At 55.1% G+C, this 27,267-nt stretch overlaps 2 long non-coding RNA genes across 4 annotated transcripts; both read right to left on the reverse strand.

Moving 5' to 3' along the window:
- Positions 1-394: 394 nt before the first annotated feature.
- Positions 395-16,840, reverse strand: LOC131480520 (uncharacterized). Of its 3 annotated transcripts, XR_009245580.1 has the most exons (5): positions 16,270-16,840; positions 8,341-8,415; positions 7,673-7,797; positions 5,128-5,252; positions 395-1,574 (listed from the first exon to the last, which is right to left on the reverse strand). It is a non-coding gene; the product is annotated as an uncharacterized LOC131480520 (long non-coding RNA). The 3 variants fall into 3 exon arrangements; XR_009245581.1 differs by lacking the exon at positions 7,673-7,797 and having other exon boundaries at positions 5,128-5,248; positions 8,351-8,415; XR_009245579.1 differs by lacking the exon at positions 7,673-7,797 and having other exon boundaries at positions 8,351-8,415.
- An 18-nt stretch (positions 16,841-16,858) lies between these two features.
- Positions 16,859-26,211, reverse strand: LOC131480521 (uncharacterized). The gene is made up of 4 exons (XR_009245582.1): positions 26,103-26,211; positions 19,804-19,887; positions 17,017-17,123; positions 16,859-16,904 (listed from the first exon to the last, which is right to left on the reverse strand). It is a non-coding gene; the product is annotated as an uncharacterized LOC131480521 (long non-coding RNA).
- Positions 26,212-27,267: the final 1,056 nt, after the last annotated feature.

The following is a 27,267-nucleotide window of genomic DNA, read 5'->3' on the forward strand; positions in this document are numbered from 1 at the left end:
GTATTTTTATACTCCATCCCCACTCCTACTAACAAGTATTTCCAGAAAGCATTCAACCACAAGCACACTGATGACTGCCAAAAAAATTAATTTTTATTTGAAGGATGAAGTAATAGAGAAAGAAAAAAAAGTGAATGTTATCTTCCAACTACTGGTTTATTCCCCAAAAGTTGGCAATAGCCAGGGCTGGGCCAGGCTGAAGCCAGGAGCCTGGGACTCCAGCTGGGTCTCCATGCACCAGCACCGTAGTCTTCTGCTTTGCAGGTGAGTTCGCAGGAAGCTGGATCCACAGGGCAGAGGAGCTGGTCTTTCAACACTGATAAGGGACTGCAAGGGTCCGAAGCAAGCCCCCTCCCAACTTGGTACTCTTGAGAAGAAACACCCTGGTAACTTTTACAAATACGATGATCACTGGCATTCTCCTAGCAACAGTGCCCGTGATGGCACTGATTTGGACCCCTGTGGATATGGGGACATTCAGGGAGTCCAGAGAACTGCATGACACTGGCACATGGTCCATAGGGCAGTGCTCACTAGTCACCCGTCCAGGCCTGTGCAGGCAGCTGGCCTAAGGGTGCTGTGAGTCAGGAGGTAGTAGAGCCCACACAGGCCCTGGAATGCAGAGCAGGCCAGCAAGGCTGGGATCCTGTCAAAAGGGCTTCCTGCAGCTGTTGGGTTTATGCTGCCAGGTGCCCCTGGAAGAGATTATTCAGGGAGCTTGAGAGAGGGGGTTGGGCAAAGGCTGGTGTGTAGTCCTGACCAAAGGCACTGAAATGTGTCACAGGAGGGAGAAGTAGGGGGAGGCATCCCTGGGAGCCATGGGACATGGAGAACCCCTGACCAATGAATGGCGAGCTTGCCCTTGAACCTTGCCCAGCTTCACTGTTCTCAGACACAGAACAAGAGGCGAGACGTGTTGGAGCCCAGCAGCACAGGCCCTCGGCTCATCCCAGACACCCTGACAGGCAGAGCCTTTTCCCTGCATAGCTCAAGCCAGCCTCCCAGCTCCCTGGCAACAGCACAGCAGCACGCCTCCCCCAGTCAGGCCTTGCCTGCTGTGAGCAGGAGGAGGGAGGAAGAGGAGCACCAAGGAGGAGGACAGCTGGGGAGGGGGAATCGTTAGCTGCTAGAAGGCTGCTGCCCCGTGCTTGGGTAGCTTTCCTGGCATGCTGCCTTCTTTGAGGTGGACATATTGGTGGCAGTTTCCCTTGGCAGGGGGGTTCAGGAGGGCAGAAGGGGAGAGGCCTGGCCAGAGTGCCCCACAGCCCATCAGACTCAGAACAGATTGAGGTGTGCTGGGCCCATAGACAAAAGCAAAGGTCCCATCAGGTGAATTGGACACATTTCCCTGGGGGCCATGCCAGGTGACCCCCAATGGCAGCACTGCCGAGTCCCCCTCCGTCTTCATCCCTGACTCCGCATGCAGGGTTGGGTGCTGCTTCCCTGTCCCCTCCTTGATGAGCTCGGCTGTACTCCAGTCCTGTGACCTTGGCGGGTGCTGCGACTGACTTCTCTGTCCCCAACTCCATACAAGTTGGAAAGGGGCTGTCCCATCACTTCACTTGGAGGGCAATCTAAAGATAAGAGGGAGAACGTACGAACAGTGCTGTACTCTGGGGAGGGAGGTGTCCTATAAATCTCATTTCAGGTATTATTAGGGCTGAAACTAGGTATTTCTGCTCCCTAGAGAGGAAGGGAGGCCAGTGGGGTGAGGCTGAGGGAAGGAACTATTCCAGGGCTGGCCTGGAAGCCCACAGTGAGAGGTCAAGGGAGGCGAGGGCTCCCGGCTATGGCCTTCAAAGCCTTTTGGTTCAGCTGGGACCAAGAGGTAGAAGATATTAAGCCAACCTATCATTTCAAGATACTGTGCCTGTGAGATTTCAGTGTTTCACCATGGCTTTATAAGAAAGGTATGGCTATTTTCATTTTAGAAATAAGAGCCCAGGGGTCAGCACAGGGGCATAGCACACTAATTCCCCACCTGTGGTGCCAGCATCCCATGTGGCTTCTGGTTCATGTCCCGGCTGCTTCACTTCCCGTCCAGCTCCCTGCCTATGACCTGGGAAAGCAGTAGAAACGGCCCAAGTCCTTGGGCCCCTATACTCACATGCGAGACCTGGAAGTAGCTCCTGGCTCCCAATTTTGGACCAGCCCGGCGTGACTCCTTCAGCCATTTGGGGAGCAAATCAGTGGATGGAAGATCTCTGTCTCTATGTATGTCTCTGCTTCTCTCTCTCTCTGTAACTCTTTCAAATAAAATAAATCTTAAAAATTAAGATTATTAAGACAAAGGCTCAGAGAGGCTCATGGCTGGCTGCAGGAGGGGCTGAACCAGTGCTCACCTGATCTCCTCACCCCATTATGGCAGCTGTGCAGATGGCAGGGACACCCGGTGGGTGTGCTGGGAGAGCACCCAGGAACCAAGTAGTGCTGCCTCCCAGGCTACAGGGCAGACCCAATGAGAACACTACCAACCCCATATCCCCATCCTACCCACTGCCCCCAAAGGGCTGTGGAGCAGGTGGAACTGGTAGGAAAGGCAAAGGCCTCTAGGTGAGAAGTAGGTGGTATGCCTGGCCAGTACCTGCTCTAGGGCAGGCCACTCCTCAGCCCCATGCCACCTGTCAGCAGCGAGCCGGGTTTCCTTCTTCATAGAATTTCTACAGTAGTTATTTACAGTTTGCCTGTTGTTATTTTGCAGAGGGAGCCAGCAGATGGGAGTCAGTGACTGAAGCTGGGAGCCAGGAACTCAGTCTAGGCCTCTCGTGTGGGTGACAGGAACCCAACTGCTGGAGCCGTCACCTGCTGCCTTCCAGGGACTGCATCAGCTGGAGCTGGGAGCTGCAGCCAGGCACTCTGAACAGAACACCAAATGCCATTGCTTTTTTTTCATTTAAAAAAATAATTTTTTCGTACTTATGTGAGAAACAGAGAAATCCTATCTGTTGATATTCTCCCTCAATGCCTGCAACATACCCCAGGGAAGCCTGAAACGGAAAAAGTTGGCTGGGTCTCCTAGAAAGGAAGGGGCCATCCTGAGGCTGCTGGGGCAGGGGGTAGTTCACCTCTCTGATTTCCGACTAAGTGGGGCTGTGCCTTCCCATGCCTGTGGCTTTCCTGGGCCACCGCGGGTCCTCCAAGGCAGGAATTCCACCTAAGAAGGCAGACAGAAAGACCAGCTAGAATAAACCACTGTGGGCAAAGTACACCCACGTCCAGGGTGGTCTGGGGTAACCCGGGGCCAAGACTGGAGCTTTCCTCCCTGCCATGGCTTGCCCTGACATTCCACAGCCCAACAAAAGAAAATGACACAGGTGAGTCAGAGCAGACAGACCCCCATCTGGGCCCCAAGCCCAAGCCACAGTGCTTTTGAGGGAAGTGGCAGGGGGAGAGGGGTATGGGGATGGTGAGACCCCCATGAGAAACCTGTCCACCCCCTTCTGCCACCTCCCTCCCCGTCAATGCCCAGCCTGGTGGCAATCTCTGTAGCCAATAGAGGTCAGGGATGGAGAAGGACCTTCGCTCTCTCCACTCTGCTGCTAAGACCTGCACCCTGGAAGTCCCAGGACTCGGCCTCCTGTGGCCTGGCCAAGAATTGCCCTGGAGACACATCTGCTGATGGAGACCCGTGATGGAGCAGGAGGACATGGAGATGCGTCAACTCCTGTCAGCTCTGGCGTATGGTCTGAGCCAACAGCCATGTTGATAAGGCGGCGCTCAGGCTGTATGGGTACTCAGATAGTCTCAAGATCACCAGCAGCCCCTGCCCCTTCACAGTTGTTAAACACTCGGGGAAGCTCAATTCCCTCATAAATTGCTCCACCTCTGAGGGAAAGAGGAGAGGGAGGGTAGCCTAATTTCGTGTCCCCTAGTGCCTAGCCAGAGTCATCATTCCCATTTATAGATGAGGTCTTAAAGGTTCACTCATCTGGTGACGCCAGAAGCACAGCCCCGGGTTCGGCCTCTGCTTACTGTAACTCCGCTCTTCCCTCCTCCAACCAAGGATCGGGGCCACTCTCTTCCTGTGGGGCCTGCACTCGGCCCCTCCTCACTCCAGCTCTACAGGCTTTATCAGGTGCACCGAGTTTAAGCAGAGAGGTACACTGACCGGCATGCTTGCTTAGTTCTAGACAAATCCCCACTCCCTGACCAGCTGGCCAGGAGAAGTACCACCATGTAGAGATTAGTGGCTTCTAACCGAGATGGGTGACCAGAGGGCTTGGGGGTTGGGGTTGGGGTAGGCTCAGTGACCACACAATAAAACCCAAGCCACGCAGAAACAGCTGGAAAGCCTTACCTTGGGAATTTCTTCCCAGGAATAAAAAGCAGGAGATGCCCGATTGCATGCAGGGCCTGAGCCCCAGCCTCCACTGGGCATAACCCACACTGGGCCCCGCCAGGCTGGCCACCTGCTTGGGAATGGGAAACTGCACTTGGAATGTGATTCTTCGGCTTTGCGTGACGCTCCGTCAGCAGAGTGTGACTCCCAAGATCCCCTGTTACCTCCTAAAGCTGCTGCCAGCTGCCCCCAGCACCACCCTTATCACCAGATTAAGGGGCTCAGAGCCACAGCTGAGGCAGCTGGAACCCCAGCAGGGATGGTGGGGTGGGAGCGGGGAGGGCCATGGGCAGCTCTCGCATCCTGTCCCCACTTTGGAGCCCTAACCTCACTGCCTCTGAACATCCGGCTGGAGTGAGGGGTCACCTGGACAGGAGGGGAAAGGGCAAAGCAAAAGGCTCCCTGGACACAGAAGAAAGAGAGGCGGATGAGGGAACTACGAGCTTCCTGGATGTTGAGAATGTGCCCAGGGCTCAGAGCAAGGCCCCACCTGGGCAGGGGACAAGTGCAGAGGGAGAGGACAGGGAGGATGGCATTTGCAGCTTTCCCCAATTCATTGTCATGTAGTCCACGAAGGTCCCTTCTGTCTATGCAGGATCACCGGGTTTGTAGGAAATGAGAACTGTGGACAGCGCTATGGCACAGTCAGCAAAGCCACCAGTTGGCAACACTGGCGTCCCGCTGGGCACCAGTTCATACTCTGGCTGCTCAGCTTCCCCTCCAACTCCCTGAGTGTGGCCTGGGAAAGCAGCAGAGGATGGCCCAATTGCTTGGGCTCCAGCACTCACATGAGGGACCCAGAGGAAGCTCCTAGTTTCCAGCTTTGGATCAGACTGGCTCTGGTGGTTGTGGCCATTTGTGGAGTGAGCCAGCTGATGGAAGATCTTTCTGTCTCTTCTCTCTTTAAATCTGCCTTCAAAAGTAAATAAACAAATAAATAGTGAATATTTAAAAAAAAAAAGCGGGGGGAGGGCTTTGGGGACACTTCAGGTCCTGCTAGCTGGCAGCTGCTTTCGCTACAGTTTCTCTGGTACCACTGCCAAGGCCCATCTGCTGGGCCCAGGCTTGCTTCCCGCTGTGCAGAGCCGAGGCAGCAGAGGGTGTGTGAGGCCCCTCCTGGGGTCTGCTCCCTCTGACGACTCAAGCCTGCGCTGGAGTCCCAGCAGGAAGCACCCCTTCACCAGCAATCAGGAGTACCATTTCTGCCCTGGTGCTATGTCAGATCAACATGCAACAATCAGCATCAGTACTACAAGCACCACCATTGCAGCCTTTGTGGGCTGGAAGGGAACCAGGAGATTCCTGAAGTTCTGCTCTCATCTCATCAGCAAGATCGCTGAGAGTTGGGGTGACAGTGAGATAGCTGAGATTTGGCATGACAGGAGACACGTGGCCCACCAAAGTCACCTAGCAAGTCAGTGGCAAGACAGTGCCTCCTGCTCCATCTGCCAAACCCCTTCCATTCAGGGTCAGGCCTGTATAAGGGCTAATAGAGAGCTTCTCCATCATGTCCCACACAAGATCCCAGCTCAACCGCAGGGGTCCAGGGCCAGGAGGGACGTAATGCGATAAGCAGACTGGCCATCTGGCTCAGGGACAGAGCAGAGCCCAGAATGGTCGCTTTTGCTGCCCGGTCTCAAGGGGCCCTGGGTTGCGAGACAGACTGCCAGATGGACAAGCCCTGGCCTGGGTCCGGGAGGCAGCCAGGGAGTTCCCTGAAGTCAGAGCTGACCGATTTTCAGGTGTGGAGGGGGCACAGGGAGCATTACCAGGTCCCACAAAGGGCATAAGGAGAACAGAATGGGGGGAGCCAAGATCACTCCCCCATCCCACCCCAGGCTTAGACCTCAGCGCTCCAGGTAGACCCAGTCTGCCAGGGCCACAGCCCCCAGCCCTGGGCCAGCCATAAACAGGGCCCCCTCCTGGGGAAAGGCAAACACATCTCCCCTGGCACCTTTTCAGACATGCATGCAAAACTAATTAACATGGGGAGACATGCGAGCAGCCGGCCAGCTCCACACCCTCGAATCCACGCAAACAAGGCCAGTCCTTGTCTGGGGGACCCGCACAAAGCTTTGTTGCTAATTTAGGCATCTGTCTCTGTCTGGCCTGGTCCTCCTGCCTGCGCTGGGGTTTTTCCCAGCCCCTTGGACAATGCTGGGAACAGGCCCGCAGATCCCTTATTCAAATCACACCCTGGACAATGAGCTCATTGTGTAGGCCTCAAAAAAGGGGATGCTAGAGGGTGGGAGTGTGTACGGGGCATCGGAGGGTGGAGAAGGGTGGGGGGGTGTGAAGAAAATGGGAACCCAGGAAAGTGTTTACTAACACAGCCCCTGCAGCTGCCTTAGGCCCCTTCCCCCGCGCCTGCCTGGCAGGGAGCTGGGGAGCAAGTCCTGGGAGTCGGGGAGGGGCAGGATGAGGGCCTTTTGGATAAACCTCCATCTGATTGGCCTTTCCAACTTGAGCTGCCTACTCCGCTACCTCTGCAGGGCCAGGCACCTTCCCACGAGGACCTCTGGGAGCATTCTCCCCTTGCTTCATCCTGGCTTGGCTGAGCGCTGTGCAGAACCTGCCACGGAGGAGGAGATGGGGCTTGGCTGGGCAGGGTGGGCCCTGCTGTCCTGGCCATTGTCTTTTTCAGGCAACATTTCATTTTCTCCTCCTTCCCAGCTAATAAATTAGAGAGCAGAGGACAGTGAGCTGCAAAGGGAGAGGCTCCCACGGGCGGCGGGTGGGCGGGAAGGCAAGGCTGGAAGCTCAGCACAGATGGGGCGCACCCTGCCAGCGGCTGCTCACAGGGAGCCCCACACAATGAGCAGCATGGAAAGAAGATCTCGATACAGGAGCCTCCCTATCATATGTACAAGGGGACATCAGAGTTCATTATGAAACAGTGATACATACATTTCAATAATTTCATTACAATTTTACTAAAATAAAGCTAAGTTTTAATTCCATTTTTTTCCAGAGATCTTTTGCAGTACCCTCATATATACATTCATGCAACTTCTAGTCTCTGAGGGGAGGAGCTGGGTCTTTGAAATACACCCCCCCCTTCCTCCCAGCTCCTTGTCCCACTGATGGCGCCTAGACAGGCTGACATAAATAGACACACACAGCCTGACACTGACACGCAGACACAAAAAGAAACACACACTCCCAGAGGCAGCCCCAGACACACACACTGACAATGGTGTAATGAATGCAGGCCAGCTAGTGCATTCAATCAGAAGTCTACAACCTGGGCTGCCGCCACTAGGGTGGCTGAGGGGTTACAGTGAGGCTCTGAGCCAGCCCCCTCAGCCTGGCTCCCTACACCGCTGCCCCCACCCCGAGATGGCTGCTGCTACCAAGGCAAGGTGAAACGCCACTGCTGGCGGCCAGGTGCAAGGAAATGCCACCAACCCAGGGACCTGGAGATGGCCTCAGTCTCGGGTAGGGCTGGCTGGACTGGCCTGGTTATTCCCAAGTCAAGACAGAAAGGTGCTTGGATGGTGCTGGGCTCCAAGCTGGCTGGGGTAGTCTTTCTGTGTGGGTCAGCCCACAGGTTGCAGAAATCTCTTCTCGTTGCAATAACAATTCTGAGAAAGCCACCACAGGATGAGGAGGAGCTGTGACGACTACAGAGATCCTCCAGCAGGTGCTTCCAGGGATCCCTGCCTGCTGTCCCCAAGGTCAGCAAACGTCTGAGGCCAAACCATAGGAAACAGCCAATGTTTGGTCATTGGGCAAAAAGAAAGAAATTGGTTAAGATCGACTTAACGGGCAGTTGTTCTGACAGCAGCTGCTGGCATCAGCATAGAACAAATCCCCTCTGAAACACTCTTCCCAAGCTGGACTCTTCTCTTCCTGAAGGAGAAAAATAATAGTAACCAAAGACCCAGACTCACCTTGGGCCATAGCTACAGTTGCAAGAACAGAATGCATCCCACAGAGAGTCATGCAATCTGCAAATGTGTGTCCCTCCCAACCCCCCGCCCCTGTGCCTGGGTCAGGACAGGGACCCACCTTCCGTCTTCTGCCACCAGTGCTCAAGCTTCTCTCTTCTCTGCCTTCTGACTTCAGAGCATGTCCTGGAGGGGACAGAAACAACATGAGGGGGCAGAGCAGGCTGGGAAACAGGGTGGTGAGCACCAGATGCTCTAGCGTGGGAACACAGGCAGCTCCCTTCTGCAGCCTTGTGACTAAACTGTGTGCTGTCTACCAAGGCCAGATTCTGTGCACTGAACGTTCAACAGTAAACCACGTCCAGGGAGTCCAAGCAATGGAAGCTCAGGGCCGGCTCTGGACACCCAGGACTTACACGCACTATCCTGTGGCTCACGGCTATGCCATCTTCCTAGGAAGCTGCCTTCATCAACCTCTCTGAAGCTTTCCAGGAAATGAGAGACAGAAGGTTGCAGAAGCAGTGTTCACCTCCACTGTGCAGCTCACGACTGCTTCCTACCTGTCCGTGAGAAAGCCCCTGCCATGATGCTCATCTCACTCAGCAGCTGCACTGGGCCAACAGACCCTGAGTGGAGGATGCCCACCCTGAGTCTTCTGGAGCCTGAGGACCTGGGGCTCCATTCAGAGACCTGGAATCACCTTCCATGCAGCTAGATGAGACACAGTAACCCCTTCCTCCCACCCCTATGTCCGTGACAAGCACGATATAGTTTCCAAGAGTTTCATCTTATTAACTCACACACATCAACCTCACCAACACAACCATCAAAGCAGTAACAATAATGTAAAATCTATCTGTTCTTCTTGCTCCCTGGAAGGCTCATGGGAGGATGATGGAGAACCCAGTGGCCACAAGGATAAATCTTGCTCAGCGATGTACAAGTCCACCTGACAAGACTCACACTCAGTAACCAGGAATTCTAGTCTTGGTACTCCCAACACCATCTGGATTCTTCTAAGAAGAAGCCTTCTCCACGAGAACTCATTCAGAGGTCATTTAGTATTTGATTGCATTTCAGGTGTTGCCCACCAGTCTTCATATAAATCCTGACAGGTTCTGGCTATTTTGAGTCTTAAGATCCAAGTTTTTTTTTTTTTTTTAAATGAATAAAGGATGACAGATGTCACAGTTCTATACAGAGTCTCTGATGGAATTTAGAGAATTAAAGTTCTAGCTGAGGCTAATGGACAGCTTAAGGTGACCTGGGGCAAAGCATGAAAGAGCATCTGACTGTGCTTTCCCAGGCTCCATGGACATGAAAAGGGACAGGGAAGCCAAGAAACCACAACCCCCCTGTGCCTGCTAATCCAGCGCCCCTTCCCACCTCCCGGTTAAGACAGACGCATGAAATTCCTTGAGATGCAGCTCAAGTGCTAGCCAGGACTGTGGTTTCCTTCTCTGAATCCCAGAGGCCTTGCCCAGAGCTCGACACATAATGCATGGTCAATAAACACTGAATGAATAAATGAGTGTGGTGGATGTGGCGTGGGAAGACTTCCAGTTCTTGCGTGGCACAGTTCCTTCACAAGCTGAGAGAAGGTACCAAGGCATAGCCCTGCAGTTGCCAAAGTCTAGGCCAGGCACCATAAGCAGTGAGAGGCAGAGACACGTGCTGTGGCACAGTGGGTTGAACTGCTTTTTGATACCAAACCCTGTTATCAGAGGGCAGATAGAGTCCCGGCTATTCTGTCACTGATCCAGCTTCCTGCCAATACAGCCTGGAGAGTCAGAGGTGATAGCTCAAGTGCTGGAGCCCCTGCCGCTCACATGGGAGAGTCAGATGGAGTTCCTGGTTCCTAACTTCAGCCTGGTTCTGGCTGTTTTGGATATTTGAGGAGTAGACCAGCAGACAGATCTCTCCCTCGCTCTCTAGGGTTGTGTGTCTGCTAGTTCTGCTAGTTTGGTCAGTATGGGGCTTAGCACTCCCCATGCCCACCGTGTTGCATGTGGACAAAACCAGACCCCTCAGCCAGATCCTGACCCTGGTTTTTCCCAGGCGTCATCTCTGAGTTGACCTACAGACCCACGCCTCTGGCCCAGTCACTTCTTAATTTCTCCTTTCACTTCTTAATTTCAGTCAGGAGTTCTGTGCCTTCTCCCATACCCCACTTCTTGTCCAGCAAGGATGCCTTAGCCCACCCTCCCAATAGCCCGGAAGACGTACTAGGAAACAGAATGCCTTCCCTGAAGATGTCACTCCAAATTCTAAACTCTTAAGGTCTGAACCAGCCTACATTGTGTGAAGCAGCCTCCCTCAGCTGCTTGAGGGTGAGTTCTCTGCTCCCAGAGGACAGGGGCAGGTAAGGGATCCTCCCTGCACTTCAGAGAACCCAGGGGACCAAGAGCCCAGTCCCCAGCCATCACCTGCCTAGGACCCTCACCTCTGACGGATGTGTGATGCACCAGCAAGACAGCAGTGTCACAAGTTGTCACTAGCCCTAGTTTGGTTCATACAGTAGTGAGCCCCAGGGACCCTAAGAAGGTAGGCAGATATCTCTCCCTAATGTCCACTGAGCCCAGGCCTCTCCCTCATCCCACAGCCCATGATCTAACCACGGAAGAGAGAAGAGCAGGCTAGACACAGGGTAAAGAAATGTACAGACTCAAGGGACAGGGGAGCTGTATTCCCAAGATGCCCTCTCATCACTGTCTCCCAGCGCTGGCCAAGGCAGTGATGGTCATCCTAGGAGACGGAAGGCTTGGGCCGCCTAACTGTGCAGACAGAAGGGCAGCATGGATCCCTTCCCTCCCCCAAGGGACTACGGGAACTACTGCAGAGAGCAACAACCCTGAGGAGGAGGAGGTCTTGCTTTCCCACGGGTAGGCAAGCAGGCTTGGGCCGATATCCCAATATCATGCAGAGAAGCACAGCAAGGCTAAAATCTTAGGGCAGTCTGGGCAGCTCAGCGCTGGGAGGGATGCTCCTCTCCATGGCTCCCACAGCCCAGCATGAGCCCTCCTGTCCACTTCTCCAGGTCTGTTGCCAGTTAAAGCAGGGGATGGGGCAGAGTCAATGCCCGGTGACCCCAAAAGACTCATGCTGCTCTCTAAACTCAGATTCCTCAGGAGACAAGCATCTATTAGGGCCTGAGACTTCTCCCACCTGGAGCTCCCCAGACATGCCCTAAGCAGGCACCCAGATGGTATCTGGCTGTGAGCAGCAGACCAGACCCAGGTTCCTTTACCCATCCCTTCTTGTCACACTAGGCAGGCCGCAGAGGAGGTCCAGTGTGCAGAGCTTGGCCGCCAGCTCCTGTGGCCACCAGCATGACTCATAATGAGGCCCCGGTCCCCCATTCCTCACCTCCCAGGTTCTTCACAAACTTCGAGCTTTGGGAGCTAAGAGTCCCTCTCTCCGAGCCAAAATTACAAGAGGGGGAAAATGGACTATCTGAAGGGGGAAGGGCCTGAAGGCAAGCTGGACCCCTCAGCCAGGGGTCTGTGGAGGTGAGAAGGGTGAGGTAGGCCCCTCTGCCTTCCAGGAGCAGAAAACTGTGCCTCCCCGCAGAAAGCATGTCTGAGGACCCCTGGCTTGGCAGGGGACCAGGGCAGGAGGCCGCTCCAAGGAGATGCTGGCTTTGAGCCAAGGTGCATCTCAGAAGCTTCAGTGCCCAGAGCAGCAAGGCTGCAGGAGGAGGGGCCACTGACCTGGGGCATCCAGGAGCCCTCAGCTTGGCCAGCGTGGCTGCCTCCTGTGCTCTGCAGTCTCCATGTGGCTGGACGATGCGAAATCCTTGCTGGGATAAGAATCTCTCCTGTCATCTACAACTGTGCCTGAGCACCAGGAAGCCTTCAACCAAACACGACTGGGACTACCTGCTGGCCTTACCCCCAGCCTAAATGCTAAAAAACAGAGTGGCCTGCAAATCCAGGCCCTGACTTCTGTCTCTGAGGACTGAGAGTGCCCTCACCCCAGGGACCCCTCAGAAGGCAGTAGGTTTGGTGCTCTCACTGCTGCCCCCTGGCTCCTCCTTGGTCCTCTGAGCATACAGCTCACCAAAGGCCTCCGAGCCAGGAGGGAGGGCAAGGAAGCATGAGGATTAGTTACTGAACATCAGGGCCAGACAGGCCTTGATCCTGCAATCTAGACCAGCAACATCCAACAAATGCACACAAATGCCACATGTAATTTTCAATGTTCAAGAAGCCTCATTAAAAAAGAAGAACCATTGTTTTAATAGTGTTTATTTACCCCATTCATTGTCATCTCAGCAGGTGACATGGGCCACATACAGTATCAACAGTCCCCATGCGTCCAGCAGTTATCACATTGGACAGCACGGCTCTTCACTGCTGCAACATTCCCTCATTCCTGGCAGGGTGTGGCTCACAAATCTGAGGCATGCACAGCAGGGAGGGAAGGGGAGGATCAGACTGTGCCCTTGCAACCAGATCAAGCAGCATCCAGGGCCATGAGACGGATCACTTCATGATAAACCAAAATCAAGGACCAGGCAACATAAGCCTATTTGAAACAGAGAGTCGTAGAAATGGACATGCTTGATATTACTCAGGGACAAAGACAACAGGAAGGAGGTCCTGGAGACCTTTGCATTGGACACAGGCCTTGCTGGGGACCTCAGTCTGTAATGTTCCTGGAGACAGCCACCTGGTTCTACAGGGCGTGAATACCCACACTCCAGCACTGGGTCTGGTGAATTTTCCACAGTGTCTCCCTGCAAGAACTACCCACAAAAGCTCCTCTCTGCTTTAGAAGGCCAGAACAAGTCGTGCATTTACCCCGTGCTTCTCGTCTTCTTACTCTGAGTCGCCATGCCAACACACAGTCATAATTACTGAGGAACGCGTCAATAGTGGCAGCATTGACAAAGACACTATATCAGGGCCTGTGAGCTAAGCAAGGTCAGGCTCCTCACAGCCCCCAGCTTCCTGCCCACTTCCTTTATTCCACTCGGATCCATCTCTTTCCCTTCATTCTTTCTGTCCCACCCAGATGGTCTCTGATTATGGTTTTTTTTTTTTTTTTTTTTAACAGAGAAAGGAGCCACAGCTCAGAGTATAAAACACTTTTATAGCAATTAGGACACAGATTCTCCTTTCAGTTCTGGTTTTAACTTGTGGAAAGTCATTTTAACACCGAGGCCTCAGTTCTATTTTTTTGTTTTGTTTTATTTTCTTCTGTGAACAGGGAATATATTTTGGACACAGCCTGTTTGGCAATTGAGTACATTTAACACACTTTCTAAATCTGGGGGGCTGACAGCGTCATCTCATATCTAAAACGGCCTCTATGATCAGCACAAGAGGTCCTAGAAGTTCAGGGAAACAAAAGAAAATTCAGACCAGATAGGGGCTGGTCTGAGGCTCCAGGAACAGCGGGTTTGAACCTCCATGTGAGAAGGGCAAACATTTCAGAAAAATGATCAGGAGCTGAACAGTGGTCTCTGCCCGCTCTTAACAAGATGGGTGGGATAAGTGAGAAGCTCTGGCTAAGTGACAGACATCTGAGGCACCTGGAAAGAAGCGGGACATGCCTTTGGGTGAGAAGGAGCAGGCAGCTACCTACCTACCCTGGGGGCCCTGCACAAGAGCGCCCCAATTTCAGAACACCCAGTGCAGCAACATTGAACTTACAAAGGAGATAAATTGGAGACTGATGATTAGCATCACAAAATGATTATTCCCTTTGTAAAAGGCTTCACTGCAGGGCTGCTTTAAATAGTGCATTTAAACCATGATCTGATTTGCTAAATTTGATTTATACACATCTACTGTCTAAGTGAGCGTGCGGCTGTATTTACATGTCCTCCCTCGGCACAGAGGAGGGGAGAAGCAGGCATTATTTGGGGCTTTTAATCCTGGTGGACAGTAACTAATCTGGGGAGCTGGACCCTGGTTTTCTTCCATAGCTGGGGTTTCCCTTATCCCCACTGCCTTGCCCATTCAGACTCTGCTCAAGGGCAACAATCAGAATCTAGCCAGAGTATGACCCCACACCAAGATGCAAACCCCTCCCCACACTGGGGCATGCCACTTTCCCAGTTCAGATTTCCAGAAAACCTGTCTGTAGCAGAGTCCCTAAGTAAAGTTAGCACCCAAGGGGAGTCACCAGCTTGGGTGCTAGTATGAGTCACCAGCTGTATGCACTGAAGCCAGGGAACTTGGGAATCAAACCTGGGCAGGTTCAGAAAAGCTGACTCTCCACCCAAGCAAGACAAAAGAATGGGTCAGCTGGGGTCTCCTGGTAACTGTGCCGGCATAATGGGAAAACTGAGTTCACCCAAAGGGGTGTGCAGGTCTCTCTAACAGCATGGGCTTCTAAGAGACCCGTGAGGGCCAATGAGAAAACAAAGGTGAGAACAGGTGAGCACTTCAAAGAGTTAATGAAAACATAATTAAATTATAAACTTACTCTGGTGCAAAAAGAAAAAAATGAAAGGCAATGCATAGCTTCTTCATAACACACATTTTCTATGAGTTTTTGGAAGTACCCTTATACACCCTTATTCAGCTCATACCAGTTGCCAGGGAGAGAGAGATGGAGAAAGAGATCGGTCTCTAGACAGTGTCCTCAGGAACCAACTTTTCAGAAACAACCCCTCACCAGAAAACTTAAGATAGAGTCCCCCCTCCCACACTATGCATCTCAGCCTCAGGGAGTTAACAACCCTCTAGTTTGGAATTATCCACAGACTCCAACGCACAAAGGACTAGGAGTGAACAAACAGGCAGCACTGGGTTCTGAGCGGACAGGAGGTGTTATCAGGAGAAGCTCACCAGAGCCTGGCCATGAGAGGATGAGCACAGGAGCTTGACAGTGAACTTTCCGACCCTGGGGAAAAACACTTAACCTCTCCTGGCCTGGTTTCTTGAGGTTGACATGAGCATTTGACCTACATAATAACCACCAGGCTTTACATTTTCTATATATCTCGCGTAGAATAAACCCTCACCCCTAAAATTTTGGTGAGCTTCCTCTCACTGAACAAGGTTATAAACCCTTTTGAGCAGTGGAGAGGTCCTTGTTATCAAGAAACTCAAAGAACAAGCAAATAATCATAAAATCTATTTGGGGGCCAAGGCTTTAGGTGAGGAGGCTGCGGGTGGAAAGGCAAACCCTCATGGCTGAGGTAAGAATGTGTAGGAGTGGGGGCTTGTTTGAAAGATGAGACCAGAGGATGATGAGTCCACGCCTGTGATAGGCATGCATGGCATGGTGGGGGACAGCTCTGAGTCCTCATCCTGGCCACGGCAAAAGTCAACAACAAATAATAATAGTAATAAAGAAAAGAAAGGAGAGCTCCTCGCCCTACCTAACCAGGAGAGGCCCGCTTGTGTGTATTAACGCTTCGAATGAGGTTTGGCACAAACCAGGGTTCTAGAAACACAATCTAACATCACATTAATGCCCTGGGTCCCTGTACCCAGGCCTAGAGACTGCTTGAGGCAGCTGGAGCAAGGCCTGCACTGAGGTTATTCACCCAGGTGGAAAGGGGACAAAGGTGGACCTGGAGGGTGCAAGTTCAAAGGTGCTGCTGCAGGCCAGCCCTGCTTCCCGCATCGGCTTGGATCTTGATCCGGAGGCCTCCTCGGCCCCAGTCGCACCAAGGCCGCCCCACCGGGCCAGCACAGGCTCCCCAGCCACCGCCTCCCTCCCGCCGGAGACACGCCCAGCCCGGGCACGGCGGCCTCAGCGCGCGGCCCACCCAGGGGGCCTCCGCTGCGCGGGTGTCAGCCACGCGCCTCACGCTCCTGGAGGAATTGGAGGCGGGATGGATATGAAAAGAGCTCCAAGCGCTCGCGGCTCCAGACTCCAAAATAACGCCTTTGTTCCGCACGGCCCGCCTCTCGGGACAGCAGGCCTGGGCGACCGCGACTGAGGGTCCGTCCGGGAGGTGGGCAGGCCGCCTCAGGGTGACTCTTACCTGCGGGGTCCGCCCGGGCGAGCGGCGGCAGGGCCTCCCCCGGAGCCTGGGGGCCCGATGCGCGTTCAGCCCGCCTGGGCCCCGCGACCCACCTGGTGCCCACGCAGCCATCTTGCGGCCGCTCCTCGCGCTCTCAAAATGGCCTCCCGGGCCCGCGGCGCTCGGCCGAGGGGATACCACGGAGCTCTCCTCTCCTTCCTCCGTCAGCCAGGCCGTGGAGCCCGAGTCGGGAGGGCGCTGCGCCTCCTTCACCCCACTCCGTCACCGGGGTGCAGGGTACTCAGGGTTCCGAAGGCCTCAGGCGCTGGACGCGTGCTGGTGTGGACCAGGTGTGAAGGGTTTACAAAGGACGTTGTGTTCCGGCTCGCGCCGCGGTTTCCGACATAGTGCCTGTTCTCCGTAGCCCCGGCCCTGGGCCCTGCTGGGGCCAGCGAGGTCAGGTGCGGCACACGGAAGCAGCTTCGCCCTGCTCAGATGAGGCTCTGGCCGCTGCGTGCCTCAGGCCCCACACTCAGCCGATGGGGGCTGTCCCAAAGAGATGCTTGTAGGTCCAGACCGTCAGGGCCACCATTTGCTTTGCACCTACTGTGCGCTGTGCGACGAGCTCTGCCGAATTCTACCACAAAACACACCCAGCCGGCAGCGGCATTGCTGTAGGCACTTCACAGGCTGACGGTGGCCGTGACACTGGTTGTGGGTCTCGGGAGCGTCGCCTTTCTGGTTGACCCTGATGGAAACACAGCCGCTCCATCAGTATAATCCTGCAAAATTTCTCTGGCCGCTGTTTTAGGAAAGTCGCGGGTCAGTTCCCACCTAACGCCCCCGCTCTGGCCGCTCACCTCCTCCGCTAGCCCTTCTACGATCCTGGCCGCAAGTTAGTGCGGATGAAGAGGGCGCGCAGAGCAGCGGGAAGCACGCCAGAAGGAAGACACCTGTTGGAAAGTAGCTGCAAAACAGAGCAGAGACATCAGGCACCCCCCAACGCCCCCCCAATCTATTTGAAGGTAGCCCTCATGGTCCCGAAATGGTGGCCTGGGTTGAAGTTCTTGGGCACTCCCCCTCACCTTGCTTCTACCACGCCCGCCCAGGAGGGATGCTGGAACTGCCGGCTCTGCCTGCGGCCACACACTCGCAGGGGCGCTTCTTGGGCCAGCCGGCGGCAGGGACCCTCCGCTAGGGGAATTCAGCCAGATGAGACCCGATGCAGCACTGAGAGTCCGGCTAACCCGCTGAGGACACCTCTCGCTTTTCCCAACAGCTGCTCTTGAGTTCGGAGAGCGGTGAAACCTGCCAAAGCTGGGACTAGAACGTTTAGAAACCCCAAGCTAATGGGTCCCAGACCCTTTCTTGGCGTTGCAAGTCAAGTCGGGGGTCCTGCTCCCTAAATCTCTAAAGACTCATGTAAGTCCCTCTCCTCAGCCGTCCAAGCCAAATTTTGTTAACAGTCCCTTCTCCAGAGCTGAGCTGGCGTTCCTTGAGATCCCCATTCTCCCAGCTGGAGAGCCAGTGGGTGTGCTGCTGACCTGACACTTTCACCGTCTCCAGCTGGTGTTCTGAGTTTCACATAGAGACCCTGGTGCCCAACCTTTGCCCCAACCTGGAGACAAAGCCCCTCATCCATGTATGCCAGGCACTTTATGCCAGGCACTTTAAAAGACAGTGTTTTTTCCTTAATTCTCACATGATCCTCCTTCAACCAGTGGCAACTGTGACTTGTCCAGACACTGAATTGCAGAGGCTAAAAGATGTGAAAGAATCCTCTCTTACAGGCGTGGTGGGGGATGGAGTCGGCCTCCTGCGGCCCCCAGTCTTGGGGTCATCTTGGGTCTTCTATTCTCCTGTCAGAAGTTGTCCCCGACAGGGATAAAAAGTGGTCCTGCCACCCTCCCTGTGACCAGGCTCCACACCTTGTGAGCACAGTGCTGAAGTGGAGGGAACCTGGTAAAGCTTCCTACTGACCAGCCCTGCACTCCTGGATTTTGAAACCACACTCTAGAAGTCCAAGGAGCAGGTGACCTGCGCTATTGCCAGGATAACACAGGCAGGCAGGGGTGAGCTGCCTAGGCAGGGAAAGTCTGATATGGCTGGAGCTCCAGCGGAGCCACAAAGAACATGTGGAAGAAACAGCCCCCTTTCTGGTTCCCAGCAAAAGGTTTCACTCCAACTGATATTTGGACAAGAGATGACAGCTTTCCTAACCCCGGTTCTGAACAGTGCTTTTTCTTTAAAGAATGTCAATGTGATAATGTTTCTGTTTTTTTCACTGAAAGACAACCTCCATTGAAAAAAGTATGTCCATTAGACCTGAGGTGAAAGAAGCAGAAGACAAAAATGAACGAAAAAGAAAAAAAAACAAAAAACAGTGCCAAGGACAAAATCCTCTTCTGAGACAGCAAAGTCCGCAGCTGGAGGACGAGATGAGGTGGGGACACCAGGGAGGGGTTAATGCTGTGGACAAGGCTCTAAAGCCACACTCTGCAGAAGGCCGAGAAGAAAGAGCGCACAGAACTCTAGTTGGTGGCCCAAGAGCAGCCTTCCCTGGATGGTGGTGGGATGCTCTGGCCCAGCTCCACCTCAAGCAGGAGAGGCACAAAGAGCCAGGGTTTGTTCCAGGAAGAGAAGGGGGAGGGCAGTACCCTCAATTCATGGGAGGGACAAAAAGTAGGTTGCAAGCTGGAGTGGGGGGTGGGACATGAGGCTGACCAGTGAGGGGCTCTGGTGCCTGCGCAGATGGAAGCTGAAAAGAAGTTCTAATTAGCACAGAGCTGGCACGTTCCATTAATAGCTCACTCCCCGCTCCTGGATGCCACTGAAGGCAGCCAAGTTGGAAGGTGTGAGGTTCACCTGTCCCCAGCTCATTAACAGACCTGGGTGAGAACAGGCCTGTCCTGGAGGAAGACCAGCCCAAACTAGCTCCCATCTTCTCCCCTCCCCTCCCCTCCAAAAATCTAATTATGAGTCTGCCTTCCGGGCGCTTCTGAGGGGAGCCTGTTTAACCCAAGCTCCAGTGCTCCCAGACACAGGCACAACCAGGCCTCCAAGGACAATGCTCCCTCCAAACTTGAAATAAAGTTATTTTTAAAACACCCCCTAGTATACAGTCCATTTTTACATCAGGGCAGACCGGACAAGCCTTGTGATACAGTGGGTTAATCAGCAGCATGGAATGCCCACGTCCCACTGTGGATTGCCTAGGTTTGAGGCTGCTCCACTTTCCCCACTTTCCTATCTAGCATTCCTGCTCGTGTACACCCACGGAGATAGCAGAGGGATGGCTGGAGCCCCTGGCCCATTCTCAGCTGTTTCAGGAATGAACTGGCAGCAAATGGTTCTCTATCCCTCAGCCTTTTAAATCTAATAAATAAATCAGCCAATGTTAACAAAGAAGAAGGTGAGCAGGCTGGCAAGAGGTTGGGAAGTGTCTGCAGTGAGGGAATCAAATCCGCCGGAGCTGTAAATACATTTGTCAGACACACGGACCTGCACACCTACGATACAAATGATCCCTCTAGGCACCCTGTACATGTGCGCGTGTGCATGCGCCGAGCGTCCACAGTTCACACACACACAGGCAAAGGCCTCGGCCCCTGACCGATCGCGATCTAGCGGCAGCCCTGTGATCTCACCGATGTGAAGGTTCGCACCCTTTTCAAGGGTCACCGTGGAAAAAGGCTCCCAGCACATCTCACAGACGTGTAGCCTCCGCTGGCCTGGTGGGGAGAAGGAATGTCTGAATTGAATCAATTAGCTGCAGAAAACTTCAGAAAAGAAGTAAGGCCCTTTATAAAAACAAAGCCCACTCCTTAATCCCCAAAGGCAATCCTCTCCCCCATTCCCAAGGCCATTCCTCAGTAAACAAAGAAACCCCTCCTTCCACATCCACACCTCAATATTCATTATGAGCTAATGTTAGAGGCTGCATTCCAGCCTGCTAGAGTGCCCTAATGACTGGAGACCCTGGGGCAGGCGACTAAGGGGTGTCCTCTCTCTCTCCTTCCCCCTCCCCATCTCAGCCCTTCCAGGAGCGGTTTGTTCTTTCTTTGCTTCTCTCTCCTTCAAATTAGTGAATAAGCAAACCCACCACAAGCAAATCAAGGCGCAGACATCACTAACTCTACTTTGTTCATTTATTTTGACAAGTGCAGTTTAATTTTAATTATTTATGATAATACTTCATAGTAGACGAGTAAATGTGCCGGAGTATATTTGGTAACATTAATGAAGTCTGCCTAATAGGAACCTTCACTCTGGCACCGCCTGGAGAGTTGCCTCCTTCAGGAGCAGGGGTGAGACCACTCACTGGGCTGTGGGGGGGCTTGTGATTTTTTTTGTGGGGGTGGGGAAGTGTGGAACTTAGTGGGTTTGAGGATTAGCAAAGGGAAAAAATTAACCCGATTCTGGAGAAGAGGCAAACACCCAAGCCCATAATCGTGTGTCGATGTGGCTCATGTATGTTTAAACACCGCAAAGGCACATTCCGTGATAAGGAGGCCCAGGCATGCCCACATGCCACTTGCCTATTTACACACGAATCTCAAATGTGCAAATCAGCAGAAGCCCCAAGAAATCAGGCTCCCGGCAATTAAAACATTGAAATAAAAATGGACTCTGCGACACAGAGTACTCTATTTCCTCAAAGTACCTTTGCTGCGTATCACACACCTAAGTAGGCAAACATGGGAGGGGAGCATTCGGTCGATGATTAAAAGGTGTGTGTGAGGGGGGTTTCTTTCAGGTGATTTACATAGAAATGCTTCCTTCAGTACACAAGGAACCATGAGACCCAGGTCTTAGCCCGTGCCACACCATTTTAAACAAGCTGATTTATAACAGCCACCCCCATTCCTGCCTTTCTTAACATAACTGTTGATACAAGTGTAAGATTCCACATATATATATGAACAAACACATATTATATATATATAAATAATGTGCAATCATCTGGTCAAAACACATAGGCATCTAGTACACCTCAAAATGTAAGCAACAAAGCATTCACACCAGAATGATCTACAAGAATGGTATATTTAAGCCATGACACAATTGATGCTTGAATTTTGACAATGTAAAGAAACATTTGGCTTTTGCTTTTTTAAAAAGGAAAAGGATGCAGGCTTCCTATTTCTCCTCTCCACCTATCCAGGGCAGTTTAAACCCATTTCCAGGGACAGGAGTGGGTTCTCTTGGAACCAACTGCGCTACCAGCTCCAGGACAGAGCCCAGCTTCTCTCTGAATCTGCAAGCCCAGATTGGGTCAAGCTCATGGAGCCAGAACTACTCGCTTTGCCATTGCTTGCTGCTTTTCCCTGAATGATCCCAAGGGGAAGGGAGGGGAGTGCAACTTGTCTCAACTAAACTACACCAAAGGCTGGGAGAATGGGGCACAGCGAGTGTACCAGGGCAACGAACATTCTCAGCCAAGTTCCTAGAATCTGCTTGGCCCTAACACAGATGCCCCCTGAAAGCTCCTAGCAGAGGGATGCCTTGCCCACCTCCAGCTCCAGGCACCAGGCTCCCAACTTTAACTTGCCAGGTCCCAGGCTCCTTGAACCCTTCTCCTTAAAGCTGTGGCCTGGCTCTGGCGTGGGAAAGACGGTTTGGGGCTTTTCACAAATCCAGTATCCCCTTGAACCAAAACCAATTAGCCTGGCCCAAGGTCCTGTCATTGAGGCCCTGGCCCTCTTTTCAAACCCCTGCGGCTCAATTGCGGTAAGGGGCTGGCCAGTGAATGCCAGGACCACTTAAAGTGGTGCTTAAGCCGGACCGGGCTGGAAGGAAGGAGCCGGCGCTATAGGAGCCTCAGCGGCCCATTCTCAGAGCCACTGACCAAGGTTTTGTTCAGCCACAGCTCCCACCCTGCCTCTATTTTTCAAAACCTTTCCTCCTCTCCAGATTCCCAGCTGTCTGGAGGAAAGATGAAAAGCTCGCCTTAGCGAGCTGCGAGACATCCAAATCCGGGCAGAAAAGGACAACCCCCCTGACCCCAAAAGGCCTTGTGCTCTTGGGATGGGATCAACAGCATCAACAGCACAGCCACTGCACACTTGATGCTTTCAAGGCAGCCCATCTTCTGGATGAGAAGACTAAGACCCAGGGCAAGTGGCTTGGCCAAAAGCACAGCCCTTGACAGTCAAGTGCTCTGAAGGAAGCCCGTGGGGCTGTGACCATCACTCTCTGGGGGGAGACATGGATCAACACCAAGAAAGGCCAGCCCGTGTGGCAAGAGCAGTGCCAAGACAAGTTCAGCTAGCTCCCAAGGGCCCCCACGCCTTCAAGTCTGCTCCTAGCCTAACTGACCACAGGCAGAAGGGGGTGGATGCGGGTGGGGGGGCAGATGCCACAGTCCTCCTCTAGGAGCCCTCCTCCCCACCTGTCTCCACCTTCCCTTCCCTTCACACCCTTCCAGGTGAAGACCCTTTTGTGATGGGCAGCTCTACCAGGGTGCCCTGGCTGTCGCCATGGTGACGCACATCCCACCTTAGGCCGCATCCATCCGGAGTGGCATCAAAGGATCCCAACTCAGAGAGCGGGATGGGAACTAAAACCCCCGCCACACACACGCGAGGGAGAAATGCCAGGAGAGGTGGGATTGGAAGGAAGGCTATGAAAATGGCGCCGAAGGCCTCCAAGGGCCGCTGCTCCCGGGGCGCACACCCTGGCTGGAGACAAACCCTGGCGGCAGCCGGGTTTTCTGGGGGCACTGGAGGGGGCGGAATCCTAGCCTCTGGGACTTTTCCGGGACCCATGGTCCTGCGCTTCCCGCCGGCCCCTGCCCTGGGCGCCCTCCCGGGCCGTCAGCCGGGACACCCCAGCGGGCCGGGCTGCCGCGCGGCGGGCGCGCTCGGGTCGGCGAGCGCGGCGCGCGGATTAGCCCCCGAGGCCGCGGAGGCGAGGGCGCGGGCGGCCGCGGCCGGGCTTGAGGGCGGGGCGGCCGGCGGCTGCGCTTCTAATCCCGGCGCTGCGTGTGGGAGCGGCCGGATCAGGGAATTAGCGCTGTAACTTCGGATTAGTAACGCTCGCTAAATGAGCGCCTAATTCCGACCCTTTATGCTTTTCAGCGTCGCGGCTGGGTCCTGGGAGGCCTCCTGGCCTGGCTCCCTCCGCGCACTGGTCCCATTTCCCGGGAGGTCGAACCGCGGCCGGTATCCGGCAGGCCTGGGCCGGGCCGCGCCGCGCCGCAGCCTCCTTGGTGGTGGCGTCCCACTAACACCAGCTCTTCGTGGGCCCGGGCGGTGTCCCATCTGGTCCGGCCGTGCGGGGCTGGGCGGCCGCGACAGAAGACGGGGGTGGGGGAGAGGACGCGGAGGGGCAAAGGGCAGAGGAAAGCTCCCCAACATTTGATTGCCAGGTTTCCTGCCCGGCTGGTGGTCTTAGGCGGGACCTGCAACAGCGAGCCCCGGGTCCTATCCTTGGTGTAAAATGAAACGAGTTCAGGGGCAGCACAGCTCTGAAATGCCAACCACCCCGGGCTTCCAAGCAGTAGCTTCAACTGTGGTCTCAAGACCTCCTAGGCATTTCTAGCACGGAGAAAAAGTAGCATCAACAGTATGTGAAAGTGAAGCCTAAATTTGGAGGACCAGTGGCCTGAGGAGGCCTGCGGAAGGGCTCTGGGAATGGAGGGGATGGAGACGAGGAAGGCTGAGGAGGCCCCTTGCGGGAGCAGAGGTTGGCCCAGGCACAGAGTTGGAGCCTGTGACCTGGCGTTCAAGTGGCGGAGGCGATGGGCGGGTGAACTAGCCTCTCTCTGAGGGCCTTTTCCAGTGGGTGTGGAGTGGGCTGGGGGAGATTAGAGTTCTTATTCTCACAGTCCTCCTCCCACCATCCTCTCCCTGAAGGGGGGGGGCATCAGCAGATTCTTGCAGCGGAGAGAGAAAATACACTCTACCTCACTCCTGATCCTCCTCCTTTCCACCCCCCCAGTCAGTCGCAGTCCCGCCCCCGGTTTTCAAGCCTGACACTCATCTGAACTGTGCAGGACACGCAGCCACGCAGGCTGTCGAAGAAACAACAAGGGAATGGGGTGGTGGGAAGCAGAGAGGTCCCTGGGTCCAGGACCTGGCCTGGCCCCAGCCCTGGGGCGGAGGGAGGGAGTGCTGGGCCAGCCCTGCAGCAAAGTGCTGCTCCGGTTTTCTCAGAAATGAGGTCGCAGTTGGCACACAGGCTCCCAGGTGTGCAGAAAGGGGAGGTGGGGGGCAGGCCAGGGATGCTGCTGGCCGCTTCCTGAATCCCAAAAGAGGCTGCTCACCTTGGGCCAGCTTTCTGAATGGGGGAAGAGGTACAGGCACACACACAAAACCAGTGAGGACTAGGAAGCTGGCCAGGAGAGCAACGGATTTCCCCCAGCCTGGCCTTTTGTTTGTTATTTTAATTTTTATTGTCCATAGCCAACACTTTGGTGGAAAAGCCTCCCTTCCCTGTTAACCACAGCCATACAGTTCCTCCCAGAGCCAAAAGAATTTCCATTTTGGAGGTACTATCTGAAATTCTGCCTTTTACACATGTAACCTATTTTCAGAAGAATTCTGTTAAGCAAAGACAAAAAAAGGGGGGGCTTGATGGAATAAAGAAGGAAAAAGAGTTCTATTCTTACAAGGGGACTGGGCAGGTTCTCAGGAGAAGATAGGCTGTGGGCATGCAGTACTCAGGAAGAACACAAGGTGCCCACGGGCTCAGCTTGGCACCCCTGAGCCGTCTGACCCTGGAGGAGTCACTTCACGCTCCCACACCAGCGCCCTTGGGTGTAAAAGGGCTAGGAGAAGGGGCTCAGGTCTGGGTGTGGCTCGCGCTCCCCTCTGCCCGCCACAGCACTCCCTCATTCATCTCTCAGGAAAGCACTCCAACCCTACGGGGAGGAGTCAGGCCAGGTGGAACCTACTGCAAGGTACCTGGCCACACACCCAAGATTCCTGGCTTTCCTAGGCTGCAGGGGCCCACTGCTTCAGCACAAGCTGAAGTGTCAGGGAGGAAAGGGTTCCTGCCACTGCCTGGGGCTGAGACCCCCGTGCAAGGAGCAGTGGCAGGCCCCACTCTGCGCCCAGAGTGGCCGGGTGTGCTGCATTGGGTTGCCATGGGAACGGAATTCAGATTTCCCCCAATTGCTTTTTTATTTGCTAGACATTGTAATACATCTTAGGTTGCCACTTCTTGGGGGTAGGGAGGAGGGGAGCTGCCAGAGCCGGGAGCTGCCGCCTGCACCTTAACCCCTTGGGGAAGGTGGGCAGCGCTGGCGGCAGCAGCCAGCCAGGGCTGACTTGGAGGTGGCCTGGAACTGGGCTCCGTCGCTCCCTCCCCAGGCTCTTGGTTTGTATGCAGGGCAGGGCTCCCGGTCGGGGAGGGAGGCCCCCATCTCAGCCCCTAGCCATTGAGCGCACTGCCCGCCAGTTCTGCTCCGCTTCACGCTGCACACAGACCCCCCAACTGCACACAAAGGCAGCTGCCAGAGCCCGTGAAAAGTGATCAAATTATCAAGAACTTGACCTCGCTGAGGGGCGAAGCTCTGGCAACCCCCCCAGCCGTATGCTAATGGCGTTCAGGGGCTGACTCGTCGAATAATTCGATAAAGGCCGCATTGTTAGCGGCAGGGCAGCCCCCTACCCACCCCTTCACTCCCCCTACTCCACCCCCTACCGGCCGCCGTCTCTCTCTCCCACCGCATTTGCATCCCAAAATCCCCGTCCCCCAGCTCCGGCAGCGGATTGTTCCAGCCTGATTTATGGGGTGAACGCGAAGGCTGGCGCCTCCCCCGCCAGCGACCCCTCTGCAACCCCAGCTGCCTGCCGTCCCCCGGCACGCTTCACTTTGGGGGGTCCTACTCCTACGCCGGGGTGCTGTGGTGGAAGGCAGGGAACGAGGAAGACTAGGTGGAGGTGGGGGAGGCTGGAAGCTCCTCCAGAATGCCGAAAGGGTCACCGGAGGGCCCAGGTACCTGGTCCGGGCGCGGCCGCTCCGTCGGGCTGGAGTCCGCTGTGCCGGCGCGGGGCTCTTCCAGGCTCCTGGCGCTCGTGCGGGCCGGGCCAGCCAGCGGGCGGGGCGGGCGCTCTGTCGCACGCAGAAGTTTGAGAGTCATTTCTACTTTCGGTTATCTAGCTTTATGACGGCTCTGCGGCACTCATACAGCTAGATAACCAAAGAGAGAAACGGGCCTCCCTTCGTCCTGCCGCCGCCGCCGCGCTGTGGGCCCCACGTGCCGCCACCGGCTAGGCGCGGGGGCCTGACCCGGCGCGCGGCTCCGGGAGCCCGGGGCGCACGCCAAAAGCCGGCGGGGGACCCCGGCACACTTGTCCCCCGCCCGCGACTCCCACCCCCGCGGCGGGCACCCCGCGCCTAGCTCCCTCCCTCCGCCGCCCGGCCCGCCTCTCCGGGCCGCGCGTCCGGGCGCCCGCGCCGGCGGCGCGCTCTGACGGCCGCCCGGCGCGCCGAGGGCCCCCCGCGCCCTGCGCTCCGGCGCCCCGACTGCCCCCAGCGCACTGGACCGCCAGCCCTGCCCTCGCAGGCTAATCGCCCCGCGGGGAAGTGACGTCATTGCGGGCCGCGGCCAATGGCCGGCTCCCATTCAAATCCCAGCCCCCTTCCCGCGCTCCGCACCACCCTGCCTTACAATGGCCTCGGCGTTCACGGCTTCCCCACCCCGGGCCGGGGGAGTGCCGCCTCGGCGCTCGTGAGCAGTCGGGGTGCTCGCCCGCACGCCTTTAAAGTACCGCCGAGACCCAAAACTCTTCCGCTTTGCCTCAAGGCCCAGCGACCTTGTGCACCATTGGTTAAGGAGCCCAGTTATGCCCTGGAGAGGCATGTCCTGGGAAGTGCTAAACTCCTCTCCAAGGCGAGCAGTGTGCACTTGGGAAGCTGAAACCCACAGCTGGAAGCACTGCGTCTGTAACTTCTCTTTCCCTCTCCCATGCCCAGCACCAACCGCAAGACACTGCCCACGAGGAGAGGGGATTGAGTGTTCCCCTGAGCAAGCATCAGTTGCCACATGTGTGCCCAGAGGTTCCTGGAGGCCAGGCCCTGGCTCTCTAGCCCTTGGTACCAGGCCACTGAGCCCCTCCTGTGCCACTGCTAATAAGCAATGCTGGGGGTGTTCAGTCGATGGG

The sequence above is a fragment of the Ochotona princeps genome, chromosome 6 (genome assembly GCF_030435755.1).
Source record: "Ochotona princeps isolate mOchPri1 chromosome 6, mOchPri1.hap1, whole genome shotgun sequence".
Taxonomy (NCBI): Eukaryota; Metazoa; Chordata; class Mammalia; order Lagomorpha; family Ochotonidae; genus Ochotona; species Ochotona princeps.